At 34.9% G+C, this 18,677-nt stretch overlaps 1 protein-coding gene across 4 annotated transcripts in view; it reads right to left on the reverse strand.

Annotated features, from left to right (window-relative positions):
• The window catches only part of LOC136856652 (phenoloxidase-activating factor 3-like), a 69,655-nt gene that overhangs the window by 19,179 nt on the left and 31,799 nt on the right, over positions 1-18,677 (reverse strand). Inside the window, exon 1 of one of the 4 annotated variants that reach the window (XM_067134662.1) lies at positions 9,722-9,744. The exons of 1 other annotated variant lie outside the window; for it this stretch is intronic. The gene's annotated coding sequence lies outside the window, so the exon portion shown is untranslated. Of the gene's footprint in view, positions 1-5,143; positions 5,327-7,109; positions 7,215-9,721; positions 9,745-18,677 lie in introns of those variants that run through there. 2 more of the 4 variants (XM_067134659.1, XM_067134661.1) reach the window with 2 other exon arrangements.

Consider the following 18,677-nt stretch of genomic DNA (forward strand, 5'->3'; position numbering starts at 1 on the left):
CTCTCTCTCTCTCTGTGCAGGCTGATTTTGGAGCCCTCTTGGGTTTATAGAAGTCTGTTAACTATGTGCACAAGAGGTTTCATCTGAAGATATATATAAAAAAAAAAAAGAAAAAGAAAAGAAAGAAAGGGAGAAAGAGATACAAAAATGATAAAAGAAAGAAGAGATCTCATCATTCAACCTCTTCTTTCATGTACGTTACTTTTCATCACTGGACCTATCTAAATCAAATTTGACCGCTACCATCAGCAGCTAATGAACCAATTTCCTTCAAGAATAAAACTGATTTTTTAATCCTTTTCTAGTACAAACAACTCTGGAAGAAATCCAGGGCACGGAAAAAAAATGACTGAATTTGTCCGGTCTGGAAGATACCGCGTCTGGAAAATACCGGTTCCTATCTGGAAACTGAGCGAGCGACGCGGACTACACCTAAGGGGAAACCCATCCTCTCTCTCTCTCTCTCTCTCTCTCTCTCTCTCTCTCTCTCTCTCTCTCTCTCTCTCTCTCTCTCTCTCTATCTCTTTCATGGCTACTAATTCTTTTAGGAAAATTTGTTCCTTGATTAGGTTACAATGATGTATACCTAATTATACATCTAAATATACGTATAAATTCACATCTAAATATAAATGTAAATATGCATCCAAATATACGTATATACATCTATATATATATATATATATATATATATATATATATATATATATATATATATATATATATACATTATATATATGTATATATATATACATATATATATATATATATATATATATATATATATATATATATATATATATATATATATATATATATATATATATATATATATATATTTAAATATACATCTAAATATGCATCTACGCATATGTATAAATATACATCTAAATACATGTATAAATATACATCTCAATAAATATCTAAATATATGTCTAAATATACGTATAAATATACGTGTAAATATACATTTAAATATATGTATACATATACGTCTAAATATACATCTGGATATACGTCCAAGTATACATATAAATAAGCATTTCAATATCCATCTAAAAAATACGTACATATATACCTCAAATATGCGTCTCAATAAACATCTAAATATACGTAAAAATATACGTCTCAACAGACATCTAAACATACACTAGAAAAATAGAAAAAATATACATTATTAGGATCATATACAGTACCTTTGTCTTGGCTACACAGAGTGCAGTTGTGGAATCTCCTGACCTCCAAATGTTTAAATATAGTACATTATATGTATGTGTGCATATATATATGTATACATGTGTATATATATGTACGTATATATATACACATATATACAGTATATATAAAATATTTATATATATATATATAGATAATATATATTTATATATATATGTGTGTATATATATATATATATATATATATATATATATATATATATATATATATATATATATATATATTTAGAGAGACAGAGAGAGGTATCGGTTCTATTTCCTGTTCCTTCATGTTTATATATTTATCACAGTTTCTTCTTCTTCTCTCTCTCTCTCTCTCTCTCTCTCTCTCTCTCTCTCTCTCTCTCTCTCTCTCTCTCTCTGGGCTGATTTCTCCCCTTTGGAACCCTCTGTCCACACGAAAGGTTTTCAGCTGAAGATTTAAAGATAGAAAGAAAGATAGAGAGAAAGAAAGATATCGAGAAAGAAAGTTAATTCGGGCTTGCTTTCACTCGTCCGCCATCACTACCCGCAAACCTTGTGCCATAATTCATTCACTTTCGTAACTTGCAGTGAATGACCTTGAGAGAGCGAGTCGAAATGTCAAGGGAAACACAATCATTTATGCAGAACATCTTTGTACGACTTCAGCAAACCTAATATACCAGCGAAAGCCGAAATAAAAAAATGAGACGCACAGAGAACACCATGCAAATTAAACATCGCGGTATCAGCTGCTATATTCAACACTACTGGCCTGAAGAAGGTTTCCTCTGATGTAATGATTGGTTTCATGAAAATGTTTATTATTACAGTACGACTTCTGTGGTTTTGTGCAACTTCTCATGACTGCCAGAGCTAAGTCTGTTGACAACTAGTAAATTCACCTCAAATTGCATCGTTATTATTCGTTTCTATTTGTGCAGTTATTCGATATTAAGTCATACACAAAAGGGGAAGGAGAAACATGTGCCCAATTCTCCTAGCAAAGAATGATTTGGATAAATCGTTTTCTTATTTGTTCCATCATAGGACAGAGGGGGAAAGAAAATGTTTTATTATGTGACACGATAATGAGATGCTTTAGCCACGCTTTGGCGAATTTCTATGAATGAAGTCAACGTATCAACGGCCTGCTGAATGAAGTAGCGTGTATTGTGTGTACTACTAATGGAAACTCGTTCACAAATTTTGACTACAATCAGGTTCGATGCATCTGTGTTTTCTTAGGATAAGAAGTTAAAAATTATTTTCTGGTCCTGAAATTAAAATAATGAATGGACCACTTTACAATATACATGGTTAAACTAGCCATGAATTTAATAATAAATTTATACAACTGTAGTTTTTCTGTCTTTTCTGTGGTTACAAGGTTTACAATTAATTTCTGGTCTTGAAAATAAAATAATAAAATGGACCATTTTAAAATATACATGGTTGAATTAGTCACGACTTTTGTTATAGATTTATACAACTAGCACTTATAAATTTCCTGCTTACGTCAACATTTATAACAAAATATTACTAAAAAGCAAAATTTGTTTTCGTCAAATTTATGAAAAGATAAAGAGAGGTAAGGCGATTGATTACTGACGAAAAAAAGAAGAAGAACGAGACATGCTTTAATTCTTATTTAAATAAACGGCCTGCAGCTAATGTGTATATGGATAATGTTGCATACTGGCCAACAAAACCCATGAATATATTTCAACTTTAAATGTCACAAGTACAAACAATCAGGGGAAAATCCAGAAGGAGTGAAATAATAATAATAATAATAATAATAATAATAATAATAATAATAATAATAATAATAATAATGACCTATACATTTTCAAGAGAGGAGAATCCACTACGCCACTTCGCAACCATTGGTTAAGTTACAGTCTACCCAGAATGTAGCCAGCATATGAAAATTTCAGATTATTCACGAAAATGAACGCAGCACATGCAATTAACACCTTTTCAGCCACACTGACAGGGTAATCTAAAGACAATACACTTTTTACAGGTGTTCAAGACAAGGCAAGATTGATTTGAAGTTCTCAAAGGGGTCTGATTAACGGAAATAATGAATAACATTTGGATTTTTTTGTGAAGTTCTCCAAACTCTACGAGAATATGAGATTAGTCGAGGACATGGCTGTGATTAGATTCTGTTATAATGGTTGAAGGTCCCTGTGATAATGTTAACTGATATGATCTTTAAAATATTTCTGATAATAGTACAAAAAATAATGATGGCAGAATAGTTAACACGAACTATTGTAAACTTGAATTTATTATTTTTTAAAAATTTATTCACTCACAGAATATTAGAACTTTATATTATAACATACAGTCTGGTATGCAAATACACCTGAAAGTATTCCTAATACAACAAATGAATGATTATATATATATATATATATATATATATATATATATATATATATATATATATATATATATATATATATATATATAGATAGATATATATATAGATAGATATATATATATATATATATATATATATATAGATATGATTGTGTATTAATGTATGTATTCATTCATAAGGTGTGTGAATAACTATCTATTTAACTATTAAACTATCTATTTATCTATCAACCTGCCTATCTGTCTCTCCCGTTATTCACAATGATCCAATCTCCGAGTCTTTTTCACAAGACAGACCTTCCTCCCTTCTCTAGTCATTTCTTGTCTCTTTGTCTGCAGGTACTTTTTTGGACACTACTCTCATGACTTTAAAATTTTTTTGTTGCCATCAGGTCAGAACTGGCTAGGGGGCTTGCTGGTTGATTTATTTACAATAAAATGGCGTTGCAATCAAAGCCAAGTGGATATGGAGGCTTGCATGCATATAAATATATTTCATAATATTCGAATACACCACTGTAATTTCCCCATCACGTAAAACCCACTTCTTGGAAGCACACCTGAGTCAGTTCAAATTACAGAAATATTAACCAAACCTCCTGAAGGTTAAAAGGAACCTTTGTTTAAAAGGCCGGAACTTAATTTTCCATCACGAGCTTAAACATGAGTTGGAACCCGCCATTACATCTATTTTTGGGTGAGGAACCAAACACAAGTTACCTTTGTCCTTTTTTATGCTTTATCATGGATTAACTTTCTGGAAATGTTTTCCCCTAATTATCCTTTGGGGAGACATGCTTGTGTAAATGCTTAAATGCTGCGCTGATATTTATGCATTCCCGTTCAGCGGACCGTAACACATTTTGGGAAGGGAATAATACCTGACTTTATGAAGGAAATAGTTCTATTTTTATTTTTTTTTATGGGTGGGGAAAGGTGGGGGGAATTTCCAGCCATCTGTCAAATCGCGAAAAGAGTAAAATAATTAATATTTTTAAAAAAAGAAATGATCTAAAGGGTGATAATACAAGAATAAAGTGGAAATGTGCAAGATATCTAATTTCATAGACACTATAAGTGCAAAGGAAATAGGATTTCCGGAAGTGATTTAAACTGGATTGATGTGGATTTCATACTCGTAGTTTAAAGATTCATTTTATCCACGGCTTATGAAAGATTAGACACTGTGTTAAAAAGACCTTTTATTTATAATTGTATTAAGACATACCGCTTTTCAATACTGAAATGTAATTCTGGGTCAATCAGAATATTTGAAAAATGAGTCATTATGTTTGTCAACGGATTACATTCACAAGTATTTAAATCCACTGAAAAACAAATGCAAAATGTTAAACACACGATTGGGAAAAGATGTTCGACTGTATTCTGTAAATGAAACACAATCAAGATCCTTTCAGTCTGTTTAAATTATGCCAGTAAATTTAAACTCTAATAACGCAACTGACAACATGACACAACGAGAACCTTTCAAGTTTGCTTTTAAATTAAACTAAAAGAGTTTTAATTTAACAAATCTCTAATATGTAACTTACGTCGAAGTCCACAGTTCCACGCCAGTAACGCCACTTACTTCGCGAGACCACACTTCCAAACCAGGCCTACTGGTCGCCACAAATGACCGCACTATATGCCCCAAGGGCAGGCACTAATCTGCGACAAGTTTTAATGTGACCGAACTAACCAAGCACATCCTACGAAAACAACTTTTGCACAACAGCGGGAAACAACATCGTATTGTCACTGAACCGGATACCCTGTGGTAAAAATACAACAGGTGGGAATTCCACCTGTTTCGCGACAGTCAAGGTCGGCTGTTGGCGTAAAATGCAGTTAAAAAAAGTTATGATCTGCCTCAGGAGATGTTGCACAGACGTTAGATAAACAGATACGAGTCGAAATGACGTTGAAATATCTATTTAAAAGAGTGTTTGAAGGTAATTCTCTTCATCTCCGAACTGACGCAATGTTAAATATACAGATACAAGTTGGAATGAAGTTGAAATATCTCTTTAAAAAAGTTTTTGCAGCTAATTTTCTTTATCGTTGATCTGACGCAATGTTAATTTAATAAATATAATGTGTAATGACTTTGAAATATCTTTTTAAAAAAGTGTTTGAAGCTTAATCGTTTATCTTCAATTTGACGCATTCTGTCCTCTCTCTCACACATACACACCTGGGCGTAATTAATTACAGGTAAGCGCATGCGTAAAACGCACCACATACGTAAGCGCACGTAAGCCCCTTCCTGGCTGTGACTTCAGGAAGGAACGGGGTTAGTGGCCCCATGGCCAAATGTCCAAATCAGTGACCGCAGACCACGGAAACCACGTACCCATGACATCCGATACCAATTCTAGCATTGGGAAGACACAAAATTACTTGACCTTGCTGACGTCAGTACTGTAGCTTTCGTATACAGACAGCGCATCAGCAGCACGTCAAACCCTCTAAATACACTTGCGGATTTTATACTCGATTCACAAATCTACTATCTTCCATTCTCTCAGCAAGCCTAAGCCATAATCTCACTATTTGTACATATCTCCACATTTCTCGCGCTTCCATTTATTCTTGTGCCACATATACTATGCAAAACAATTAATCTCTAAAGCTTCAATGCTTTCTTTCTATTGTACTTAGTATCCACACTTCTCTGTCATAAAGGGGAAGTTGGGTCAACAATTTCCTTCAAACACGCCAACCCTGGCCTTCTTTGCAACACACATTAGGTGATCCATTTCTTCTCTCATCCTACAATCATCACTTACATTACTCCCACAATAGCTATAAAAATCAACTGCTTCCATTTTTTCACCATCCACAATATAAACAACCTTACTCTCATTCACATTCAGTCCCAAATTTCTCTTTTTGCAAACGTTCAAATTTCCTACACTAATTCCTGCAGCTTCTCGTCAGTAACACCAATCAGTACTGCATCTTGTAGAATATATAACATGTATGTATGTATATATATATATATATATATATATCACATTTAAAACTGGTATATATATGTATGTATGTATATATATATATATATCCATCACATTTAAAACTGGTGGTAACTTCATAAAGCAAAACACTGTCTTAGGATCTTCATTCTTCAGAGAGACTAGTTTTATCCCAATGTTTTTCCTGACCACAATCTTGACCGTGGACGCCTAAATGCCTCACAAAAACAAGGAAGTCTCACATGACATAACAATAAACACAGTAAACACACAATGCTAGTTTGCACCGCATTAAAAAAAACAGATCGGTGATTTGGTCTGAAAGCCTGAGAAGCATAATGTCTATCAACCTAACGATTCCACACGATTCTGGGGCCCCGTATGAACAAGATATTCTCGTTTGTGATTCTGCATTTTCTCCCACCATTTTGACGCTTATATTAATCAACGCTTATATACAGTACATCAAAGATAAGATTCCAGGCCATTAGATAAACGGACGAATAAAGAAAAGGTGTATTTATCTTCTACACTGAGGTACCTTCCAGAGAAACAGTGCGCGTTGGACGGACGACAAAGCCCTCCAGTGACCGCTGTCCTTGATAGCTCGCGGAAGACTGCAGCAGCTACAGACACACACACAGAGAGAGAGAGAGAGAGAGAGAGAGAGAGAGAGAGAGAGAGAGAGAGAGAGAGAGACTTGTTTTGTTTTCTCTCGTGCGGCCCAGTGAGGAGCGATCCGATGAGTTTGTTTCTAAACCAGGGTTTCCCAAGGGTGGGCGGCTGTGTTCATCCCAGAAGAGGCTTCCCAAAGGTCAATCATACCCGCATAGGTATGCATGCGGTTGGGGAGGTGCAGGTTGGGGCGAGCCGTTACAACGGCATAACTCTACAATTACTCCTACTACTACTATTACCACTACTAGTTTTAGTTTTCAAAGAACTTTACAAAAACTGAGTTACTGATTACGGTGATGCTGTTACTGACATAGTGACATAAAACTTTCAAAGCATTTTCTTAGTGTTCTATAGAGTACTGATTCCTCTTCTGGTAATCTGTAAATCAAGAATAAATTAAACTATTGTTGAATAATCAAATGTGTTTGCCTATTACTAACCTAACCTGACTAACCTAAAATAGATTTTATTTCAAAAATAAAACCTTACATTTTTAAAAATTAATAAAAATTTTTAATTAGTGTGTATTGTACACTTTGCCATAAACATGCAAACATTTGTTGCTAGAATGAATTATATGACATTTAAGAGAAATAATGATATAAAATATTAAAATCATCTTGGCAACAAGAGGGGAAAGTTACGTATTAGAATGGCAAAGTTGACAGGAGAAGAAGATACGATAGACGAGGGCTCTCTCTCTCTCTCTCTCTCTCTCTCTCTCTCTCTCTCTCTCTCTCTCTCTCTCCCCTTTGCTTCTTCGACTTGGGCATCCTAACCCCAAGTTGCTTGATGTATTGATGACAATTTATTAAAAACTTTGGCACCATAAATCTTATTTAATTACATTTTATGTCAAGTTGTTTTCGAAATAATTCATATAATTTTTGTTATCACAGGAAATCTCCAAAATTACGAATTTTCCAAAGACGTGAAGAAAATATTACCTGGAAATGATGCAGGAAGAGAAATTCACCCTTCGTCCCACCCAAAAACAAAGCTACAAGACACCACTTAATAAATATGACGAATTCCAGAAGAATAACAACAGTATGAACACACTTATACCTCTACAATACATTAACTGAGGTACAATACCTTTAGGTTTCTTATTTACATAAAGCAACCTGAGTCTCTTTAAAGAATTCAGGTTTTTCCTTCTTCTTCTTCCCATCTCTCTCTCTCTCTCTCTCTCTCTCTCTCTCTCTCTCTCTCTCTCTCTGTGTGTGTGTGTGTGTGTGTGTGTGCAGGTAAGGGAGTGTTCCTCGCAAGGACCTGAGACCAGAATTTGGGAAAATTTCAACGGGACCAATTTTGCCTCTGAAGCTTCAATTGGTTGTGATTACGATGGGCTGGCAATAATAATAATAATAATAATAATAATGATAATAATAATAATAATAATAATAATAATAATAATAATAATACAAAATTTAGACCAAAGGCCAAGTGGTGGGACCTATGAGGTTTGGAAAGGTGTAACAGGAGGAAAACCTCAAAGCAGTTGCACTGTGAATCAACTGTTAGGAGAGGGTGGAAAGTAAGATGGAAGAAAGAGAATATGAACGGAGGTGTAGTAAAAGGAATGAAAGGGGTTGCATCTAGGGGCCGAAGGGACGTTGCAAAGAACCTCAAGTAATGCCTTCACTGCACCGCAAGAGGAGCACTGACGGCATTATTCCCCTACGAGAAATAATAATAATAATAATAATAATAATAATAATAACAAACAAATGGTCATTGTAACTTCCGTAAGCGAGAACGCAACAGCCAATGCAAGGGAAAATTAAAAAAAAAACATTTAGATTTAGAAAAAAAAGCTGTGAAAAGTTGAGACTAACTTTAAATTTTAAACGAAGGGAACAAATGAATAACTATGACAAATTAAAGGCTAAATCTTTTTACGTCAAAAGCACGAGGTAATTATCATCAAATTTAATTAGTGCAGGATCCATTTCCTCAAACGTAAGATGGTTTCCGTGACGACAAAATGTCATTGAAACTCGTTTAATAATTATTTATTAAAATGGATCTCTCGACAGGGCCCTTTTCAATGACTTACAAGTATTTGTACAGATACATATAGATACATATATATTTATTACATAATATATATATTTATTATACTGTATACACACACACACACACACACACACACACACACACACACACACACACACACACACATATATATATATATATATATATATATATATATATATAATATATATTTATATACAATTTTCACTTTAATAACCAATATGAAAAGCTTGCTGTCCAACCACTCCAACTCTCTCTTTGCATGATTAAAACATCCAGAAAATAAATGAAACGAAATACAAGTACTAAGAGTAATGAATAACAGTTGGAAATATATTAACACTAACGGTAACCAACGACAAATAAATATAAATATAAATTACTACGTTGGTAAATAACAAACGAAAGTAACCGGCCTCCACCTCGGTAACCTACCTGACGTGCTAGATTTTCCTCAAGGCTGAATAACGTTTGCTAATGCACGTGATTATCACCCTTGTGGTCTCAAGAAACTCTACGGTTGTTTCTCTCCCATTTGCGACGTCGAGAGAGAGGGAGAGAATTTTATACGGCAAAAATTAATTTAATGTGTATACACATATTTCATGTATATATACATACACATATAGATATGTATATGTATATTCTATACATTTATATATATACATTACATTATATATATATATATATATATATATATATATATATATATATATATATATATATATATATATATATATATATATATATATATATATTATAGCCTACACACGAGAATGTCATTTATATAAAAATACGTGTGTATTTATACACGAACTGTAAAGAATACTACCTCTGAGAGAGAGAGAGAGAGAGAGAGAGAGAGAGAGAGAGAGAGAGAGAGAGAGAGAGAGGTACTACTTATTTAGACTCGCCCAGGGAATCCCACTGCTAACAACGTACTCAATATCGACGTGTATTCTCTCTAGGTTGCATCCAGTAGCCATCTCTATTTTCTTATATAACTCTTACGCTTATTTATTTCCATTTATAAACAACATCCTGTAATTATGTAAATACAAAAATATGTCCTGTAATTGTCTGAGCACGTGGCCACGATTTGTATTCGTGAAAAAAAAAAGGACATTAACCTTGTAACTTTAAATTTCTGCAAATCAATGGCGCCACTTCCATTTTATCTTTTTAAAGAAAATCCCCGTCCATTCCTTTTAGCAACGAGTAGCCATCTTTTTTTTTTTCTCAGCAATTTATGAATATTTAATTGATATTTTAATTTTTTTTTTTCAGCCAGACGGCGTACCACGAATTCGAACCAGCGACGAATTCGTAAAAATGATAACCAGCAACTGATCCTGGATACTAGATGCTGGAACCAGTTTTCGAAACTGGTTAAAAAAAAAAAAAAAACATACCACACACGCGCGCACAAACATACGCTATTGTCATGCTTTAGTCTGACACATTTTTTAAAAATATGAATCGACTTCTTGTAAACTGATTGATGAATTGGGGAATAGTTTTGATGAAAATTATAACAGATAAAAACTGCTATTTGACAACTTAGTAACTGTTCGTCTGAACGGGTGCAATTTACAGATAGTTTGTTTATAGGTCTAAATAACAAATATAAGTCTCCATAGTTTATAGATCTAGATAACAGATAGTTATATGAGTCTAAATAACAGATAGTTATAGGTTTAAATAACAGATAGTTATAGGTCTACATAACAGATAATTAAGGGTCTAAATAACAGGTAGTTATAGGTCTAAATAACACATTGTTATAGGTCTACATAACAGATAGTTAAAGGTCTAAATAACATACTTCTGGTTATAGGTCTATATAACAGTTGTTATAGGTCTATATAACAGTTATTATAGGTTATAGGTCTAAATAACAGATATTATAAGTCTAAATATCTGAATTTGTTCTAAAGATCAAACTTTACACGATCTCGAACGATTTGTACACCACATGATAATTATTAAAAAAAAGACTTCTAAATATCTTTATTTGATGGCATACCATTAACCTAGCGCAATCAGAGGATTACGTCAAATGAAATGCATTCCTAGAAGAAGCCGATTTGTAAATTTCTCTTACAACCAATTACATACCGGTTTCAATAATAATCGATTCTTATTTGTTACAGAAAGGCGGTGCGAGAGCTGTTATATACCTTTAGCAAAAGGCGTGATGGTATTTTCTTTACGAGATTTCTGGTCTAAATGATGGCCAGTATAAAAAAAAAGCAGTCTGTAGGCCTATAGAGTCTATCTGTAAGCCTATACAGTCTGTGTCCGTCCCAAGTCTGTCTGTGCTTGTAAGCTTATACAGTCTGTTTATGTCTGTCTACAGGCCTATATATTGTGTCTGAAGTCTGTCTATAGGCCTATAAAATCTGCTTGTGCCTGTCTCAAGTCTGTCTGTGTCTTTAGGCCTATACATTCTGTCTGTGTCTGTCTCAAATCTGTGTCTGTGGCATATACAGTCTCGTTTGTGTCAGTCTCAAGTCTGCCTATGTCTTTAGGCCTATACAGTCCCGTTGGTGTCAGTCCCAAGCCTGTCTGTGTCTGTAGGCCTATACAGCCTGTCTGTATTCGTCCTAAGCCTGTCTATCTTTCTCTCTATTCATGATAACCTTATTAATTCCATCTAATTACCCCAATGGGATAGAAAAAGACCTGATAACATCAGAGAAAAAGAATTAATTGGCAACAGAACCGAAGTTCTCGAGAAGCTACTCTTCTTTTTCGCCTCAATTATGCCCGGAGCCTAATAGAGATACGAGATATACCTTTATATAGACTGTTGTGAAAGCTGTCTTACGAGAATTCCTGGACTCAGGTCCATCCAGATTTTCTTTCTATTTTTTCTCTATCTCTTTCTTTGAACCGCTGGAGGATACAGAGAGAGAGAGAGAGAGAGAGAGAGAGAGAGAGAGAGAGAGAGAGAGAGAGAGAGAGAGAGAGAGAGAGAGAGAGAGATTATTATGTGTTAAAAATAGGCGTTTATTCTTGTAACACATAAATAGCCACTAAATAGAATGACGAAATAATAAATAAAATTAGGTAAAACTCTCTCTCTTAATACATATATATGTATATTATCAACATCAATATGTAAATAAATAAATAAAACCTGTATGAAACTGAAATTGCAGGAGTTTACCCTCAATGCAAGAAAACACTGACCCAAGACTGTGCAACGCCACTTTACTATATAGGCTATGACATAACGTAGGTTAGAGGACACAGGTTAAGTTTTTCTTTATTTTTGGAACTTTAGAACGATCGTATTTTGAGAGAGAGAGAGAGAGAGAGAGAGAGAGAGAGAGAGAGAGAGAGAGAGAGAGAGAGAGAGAGACTTTAGGAAAACGGTGTTTCTATATGAGGAATAAGGAGATAACGTCTTGAGGAATAATACGGTATTTCTGTACGAGAGAGAGAGAGAGAGAGAGAGAGAGAGAGAGAGAGAGAGAGAGAGAGAGAGAGAAGAACGAGAGGAATAAGGAGATAACGTCTTCAGGAAAACTGGGATTCTAATTTACAGTCAAGGTCAAACCAAATGAAAACAGAAGTCTGTTAACAGAAAACGGGATCATTCGTAAACTAGAGAAAACCGGATAAATTCATTCGTATGGGATACTATGATATTTTCAAGACAAACTCTTTCCCTAGGATATGTGCGTTCTACAGATTTCTTTGGGGCAGAATTCAATATACACAGAAGGATTCCATTTATAAAGGTACTGAATGCATTTACATATATAGTAGTGTTCTAGTTATCATTATTTACGCTTAAAAGTTAACGAAATAATGGCAAGTTATCACCATACGAGTCAAGAAACTTAAAATATTTTGTGAACTTGAGAAAATCTGTTCACAAAAACAGCGCAAATTCATGTACAGAACAACAGCAATGGAAGTAAATTATAAACAAATAAACAATGTATATATACATACACACACAAATATATATATACATATAATTTATAATTGTGTCGAATATCCACTTTATAAGAAAAACACGCTATAGGCCTAATGATGTGAATAACGTGAATAATCAAGAACTAGTACTTGTGGGGGGGGATAACATAATGACAATAACCATATGGAAAGGATAAATTGAAAAGAATTAATTCTACCACTGTTATTCTGAATGGAAAAACACCCAGAAGTACAGTTACTTCTTTTATGAAGTTGTATCTTAACAGAGCGCTTTCACATTGACAACTGACCCCTGATCCTCATTTCCTGCTGAGAACGACCAGATTTCCTGAACAGCTGCATCAATGTGCAATAAATGTACCCCACTGTTGAACCTCCCAGTTGCAGTGCAAGGAGGGAGTTAGAGCTGCTGGACAGCAAGACAAAAGAGATCCTGAAAATAAAGGAGAGGAAGTACAGGGATCTAAAGGTGAAGCAACAGTTAGAGATGTTGGACAGCAGGATTGATGAAAGGAAGCTGGAATAGAATAATGTAAAAAGCTAAAAAAAAAAAAGTGGGTTACACAGCTATGGACCGACTGAACGCTGCAAACACCCTTTAGTCATGCCTACAGTGCACCACTGACCCCTTTACGAGGTCATAGCACCTGACGAATAATGCATGTTTACAACAAAGTTGTTTTTCCATATTTCTCCAGAGATACTCCCGTAATAATCTAATTTTATCCTAAACATAGCCACTGGTCAAGAATGCAAATGACCAGAGAGAGCCTAATCAATGATCCTTTTTATTGAGGCAATCTGTTTTTAGGAGAAATCACCCCTCCCTTCAATCAACTGGACGACTGGATTTATTCTAACCTACAGCAGTTCACGCTAAGGGAATTACTCTTTTTTTTGTAAGCAAGCCGGTCTTGATGAAGATTTAATTAAAAGAAAAACCTAACCGAATGTAATCAAATCTTTAGATAAGAAGAAACTCGTATCCAGTTTAAATAGTACTTTGAAAGTACCATCAACAAGCATGAATCATTAACCTGGACGCAGGTGATTCACCTGTCATGACCTTTCCCAGCTTCGTCTCACAGCCACACAAAGGTGTCTTAATTTGACCATAGCATTTCAGCAAGTGAGTCATTCTTCCCCAGTACACAGTCAGTAGCCTTGGTAAAACCCCTACAAAAGTTGTCAGTTCGTCTTTTTTCCCTTTTTTACGTAAACAAACTACCTGGAATGTCAAGGCTTGTAATCAACTAGGGAAAACCGCGCGCCATCATCAGCTTAGGATAGAAACTTAACAAATACTGGAAAGGTGTTTCCGTACAGCTTGGCTTCACGGAGCGGTTGTTACGTAAGAAGGTGGCAACTACAGGTAATTACTCCTCCTTCCAGGAAGGAGGTCTTCCAGACTTCATCGGGAAAATCCCTGCATACGAGTTAAGGGACCTTTCTCTTGCGAGAGTTGCTTGGTTTTCCTACTGCGTGATTGCACCATGCTATCATGGATTTCCTGTATAAAAACTTACATACATAAGGGCATTTTCAATTTGTTTCAGTTGTAAAAATTACTGTTATTATTATTTATTATACAGAAGATAAACCCCTATTAATACTGAACAAGCCTACAGGTTCCACTAACATGAAATTCAAGTTTCCAAAGAATATGGTGTTCATTGGAAAGAAGTTAAAGATAATAGGAAATGCACATAGATGAGATCAGTTACTGGGAAAGAGATCAGTTACTGGGAAAAAGATAAATTAACACATTATTTAGATAAAAGGGTAAATAAATCATTAAAACTACAAGGAGAATTGTCTTAGGGTAGTAATGTACTTCATCTTCGCCTGAACTTTTGAGGTTCCACAGGAATGCTATTACCTCACGATTTAATTTGCTATTACCTCATGATTTAATTTGCCATTTCCTCATGATTTAATTTGTTGTTACTTCATGACTTAATTTTCTATTTACCTCATGATTTAATTTGCTATTTACCTCATGATTCAATTTGGTATTAACCCATGATTTAATGTGCTATTACCTCCTGATTTAATTTGCTAATACCTCATGATTTAATTTGCTAATACCTCATGATTTAATTTGCTGTTACCTCATGATTTAATTTGCTGTTACCTCATGATTAATTTTCTATTTACCTCAATTTTAATTTTACATTTACCTCATGATTTAATTTGCTATTACCTCATGATTTAATTTTCTATTTACCTCATGATTTAATTTGCTATTACCTCATATTCAATTTGATTTTTATGAAATTTACGCTACCATGCCAAACACTGGGGCACTTTCGGTCATTCAGCGCTCAAGACAGCGCAAAGAGGGAGTTGGAGTGGTTGGACAGCATGAGATCCAGAAAATATCCGAGTTGAGGTACAAGGATCTAAAAGTGGAGCTGAGACAAAACTCCACATTTGCACTAAGAAGTGATAACAGTTCGAGAGGTTGGACAGCAAGAATGGAGAAAAGAAACCGCTACAGAAGGCATTCCTCAAGAACAGTCTCCCTGGGGATTTTGTGCAATTGGAACCTCAAAAATTCAGGCGAAGATGCAATGCATTACTACCCTAAAACAATTCTCCTATTCTCCTTGTATTTTGATACTGACTTACATTTTTATCTATTTACTTATTTATCTATTTATTTATTAATTAGTTCATTTACTTTTTCTTCTCTAGTGACTGATCTTTTGTTTCTGTATTTCCTTTTACCTTCTGTTACTCCTTCCAAATTAACACTAACGTTCTCTGGAAGCTTGAATTTCATGCCAATGGCCCCTGTGGTGGGTTTGTTCCTTATGAATAGGGTTCATCTTCTGAACAATAATAATAATAATAGTATGCCAGTGGAAATTGTACCCATAACCATAGGAACACTAGGCACGATCCCAAGATCCCTGAAAAGGAGCCTGGAAAAACTAGATGCCCAAGTAGCGCCAGGACCCATGCAGAAGAGTGTGCTACTAGAAACAGCGCACATAGTGAGAAAAGTGATGGACACCTAAGGAGGCGGGATGCAACCCGGAACCCCAAACTATAAAAACCACCCAGTCGAACAGGACGACTGTGCTAGACCAAAATATATTTAAAATAATAATAAAGTTCGCACAGTACTCACGAACAGCTGTAGAATCTGATCATTAGTAACGAGAGAGAATACAAAGGCGATATGAGGCAGTTGTTTTTACCGAATCGTCCTCTTGAAAAAAGGCTGAACGTTTGGGTAAGTCCAAAAGTTCGGAGAAGGAAAAGGTTTGGGAGAAATTCACTGACACAACTGGAATTATCTGTAAAGACTGCTTTTATACATTATTATTATTATATTTGTATAGAAAGAGTGAATAGACTTATAAGACTCGAGTCTGACGAACGCACGACGTAGAAAAGAAAGACGAACTCCTCAGAGCCCTCCACTCACGAAAATAGGAAAAGAAGAGGAAGATTCTATGCGCCGCTTTCACCGTCTCTGTCTCACGGTAAACGAGCTGGGGAGCCGTTGCAAAGGTAAATCCCTAAATTAACACCTATCAAAGCATCGGATACAAAAGAGGAAGATAACCCTACCTAATTATTGAGTGAATTTATACTGGTACCCAGAGTAAAAGCCAGAATCAAAATCCACAACGTTCTAAGAAAATACATAAATTACAGTCGAACGAATACAAAGACTTTATATTTCCCGGTACGCTTCGCTGGGTACAAAAAAGGAAAAGAATTCACTTACGAAAGGGTCATTTGAGGAAACCAAAGCCTCCTATCTTCAAGAACCTCTCAATATATTACTAATTGCCTTCAGTCCTGAGATATTATTATTATTATTATTTTTTTTTTGTCTATCACAGTCATCCTATTCGACTGGGTGGTTTTTATGTGCGCTGTTTCTAGTAGCACACTCTTCTGCATGAGTCCTGGAGCTACTTCGGCATCTAGTTTCTCTAGGGTCCTTGGGATCGTGCCTAATGTTCCTATGATTACGGGTACAATTTCCACTGGCATATTATTATTATTATTATTATTATTATTATTATTATTATTATTATTATTATTATTATTATCACTGGAATGGAATAGGTGATTTAGGCTTAAAGCCAAGCAATAGGACCCAAACGGTCATTCAGCGCTATGATGTGAATGAACGAAAATGGAAATGATATTATTATTATCATTATTATTATTCAAAGATAAACCATTAGTCATATGGAACAAGCCCACAGGGGACACCGACTTGAAAGCCAAGCTTCCAAAGAATATTATGGTGTTCACTTGAAAGAAGTTACAGAAGATAATAGGATATGCAGAAAGAAGAGATCAGTTATCAAAAAACAAACATAAAAGTAACAAAAAAAAAATAAATAATGTGACTAAACTATTAAAAGCACGCGGAGAAATGTTTTGCGGTGGTAATGTATGATGAATTTAAAAGGCAAGTGTATTATTATTGAAGGCTTATCATAATTTCAGTATTATAGACTAAATTAACCTCGTGTAATTAATATATAATTGATAATTTTATAACTGACTTGCCCCGATTCGTTACTGCTTTATTTTCAATATTTACTTATTTATCACTTACTAGTTTTCTGCAAATTTACTACATGAATGAATTGAATTGAATACAGAATTTAGACCAAAGGCCAAACACTGGAACCTATGAGGTCATTCAGCGCTGAAATGGAAATTGACAATAAAAGGTTTGAAAGGTGTAACAGGAGGAAAACCTAGCAGTCGCACCATGAATCAATTGTTAGGAAGAGGCTGGAAAGTAAGATGGAACAAAGAGAATATGAAAGGAGATGCAGTAAAAGGAACGAAAGGGGTTGCAGGTAGGGGCCGAAGGGACGCTGCAAAGAACCTTAAGTATTGCCTACAGTGCTCTGCGTGAGGTGCACTGACGGCACTGCCGGGTACTTAGCACTAACCACTCAATAAAAAACATAACTGGAAAATATACCGCCTCTAAAATGGTAGCACATGGAAAAATAATCGTAATAAGGAAACTGGTAAATACGGAAGTCCGTTCACCATGAATTTTCCTTCCAGCATTGGAAAACTCTTTGGTAGTCCTACATTTCGTATGACGTCACTTCAAGGTGACCGCAGGATGCGACGGATTTTCTGGGCGACTGGGGAGAAAGACAAAGGAACGACAGACAAAATAATTCGTCTAAGTCATGGTACTCTCACGCTGATGTCAGCGGTCAGGCTCTGCGTTGACAATTCCAGTCAAGTTTTGGTCCGTGTCGCCATTGTTGCGTGCTTGTAACTTACACGTTCGTGACTGCTTTGCAGTAAATAAATAAGTAATTAAACAAATACATAAATAAATATATTAAATGGACTTTGTTCGTGAGTGCCTTGCACGTACAGATTTCTGCAACTTATGGTGTATTCGTTCTAAAAATCTGGGAATATTCTTTTCTGT

Source organism: Macrobrachium rosenbergii, chromosome 36, assembly GCF_040412425.1.
Source record: "Macrobrachium rosenbergii isolate ZJJX-2024 chromosome 36, ASM4041242v1, whole genome shotgun sequence".
Taxonomy (NCBI): Eukaryota; Metazoa; Arthropoda; class Malacostraca; order Decapoda; family Palaemonidae; genus Macrobrachium; species Macrobrachium rosenbergii.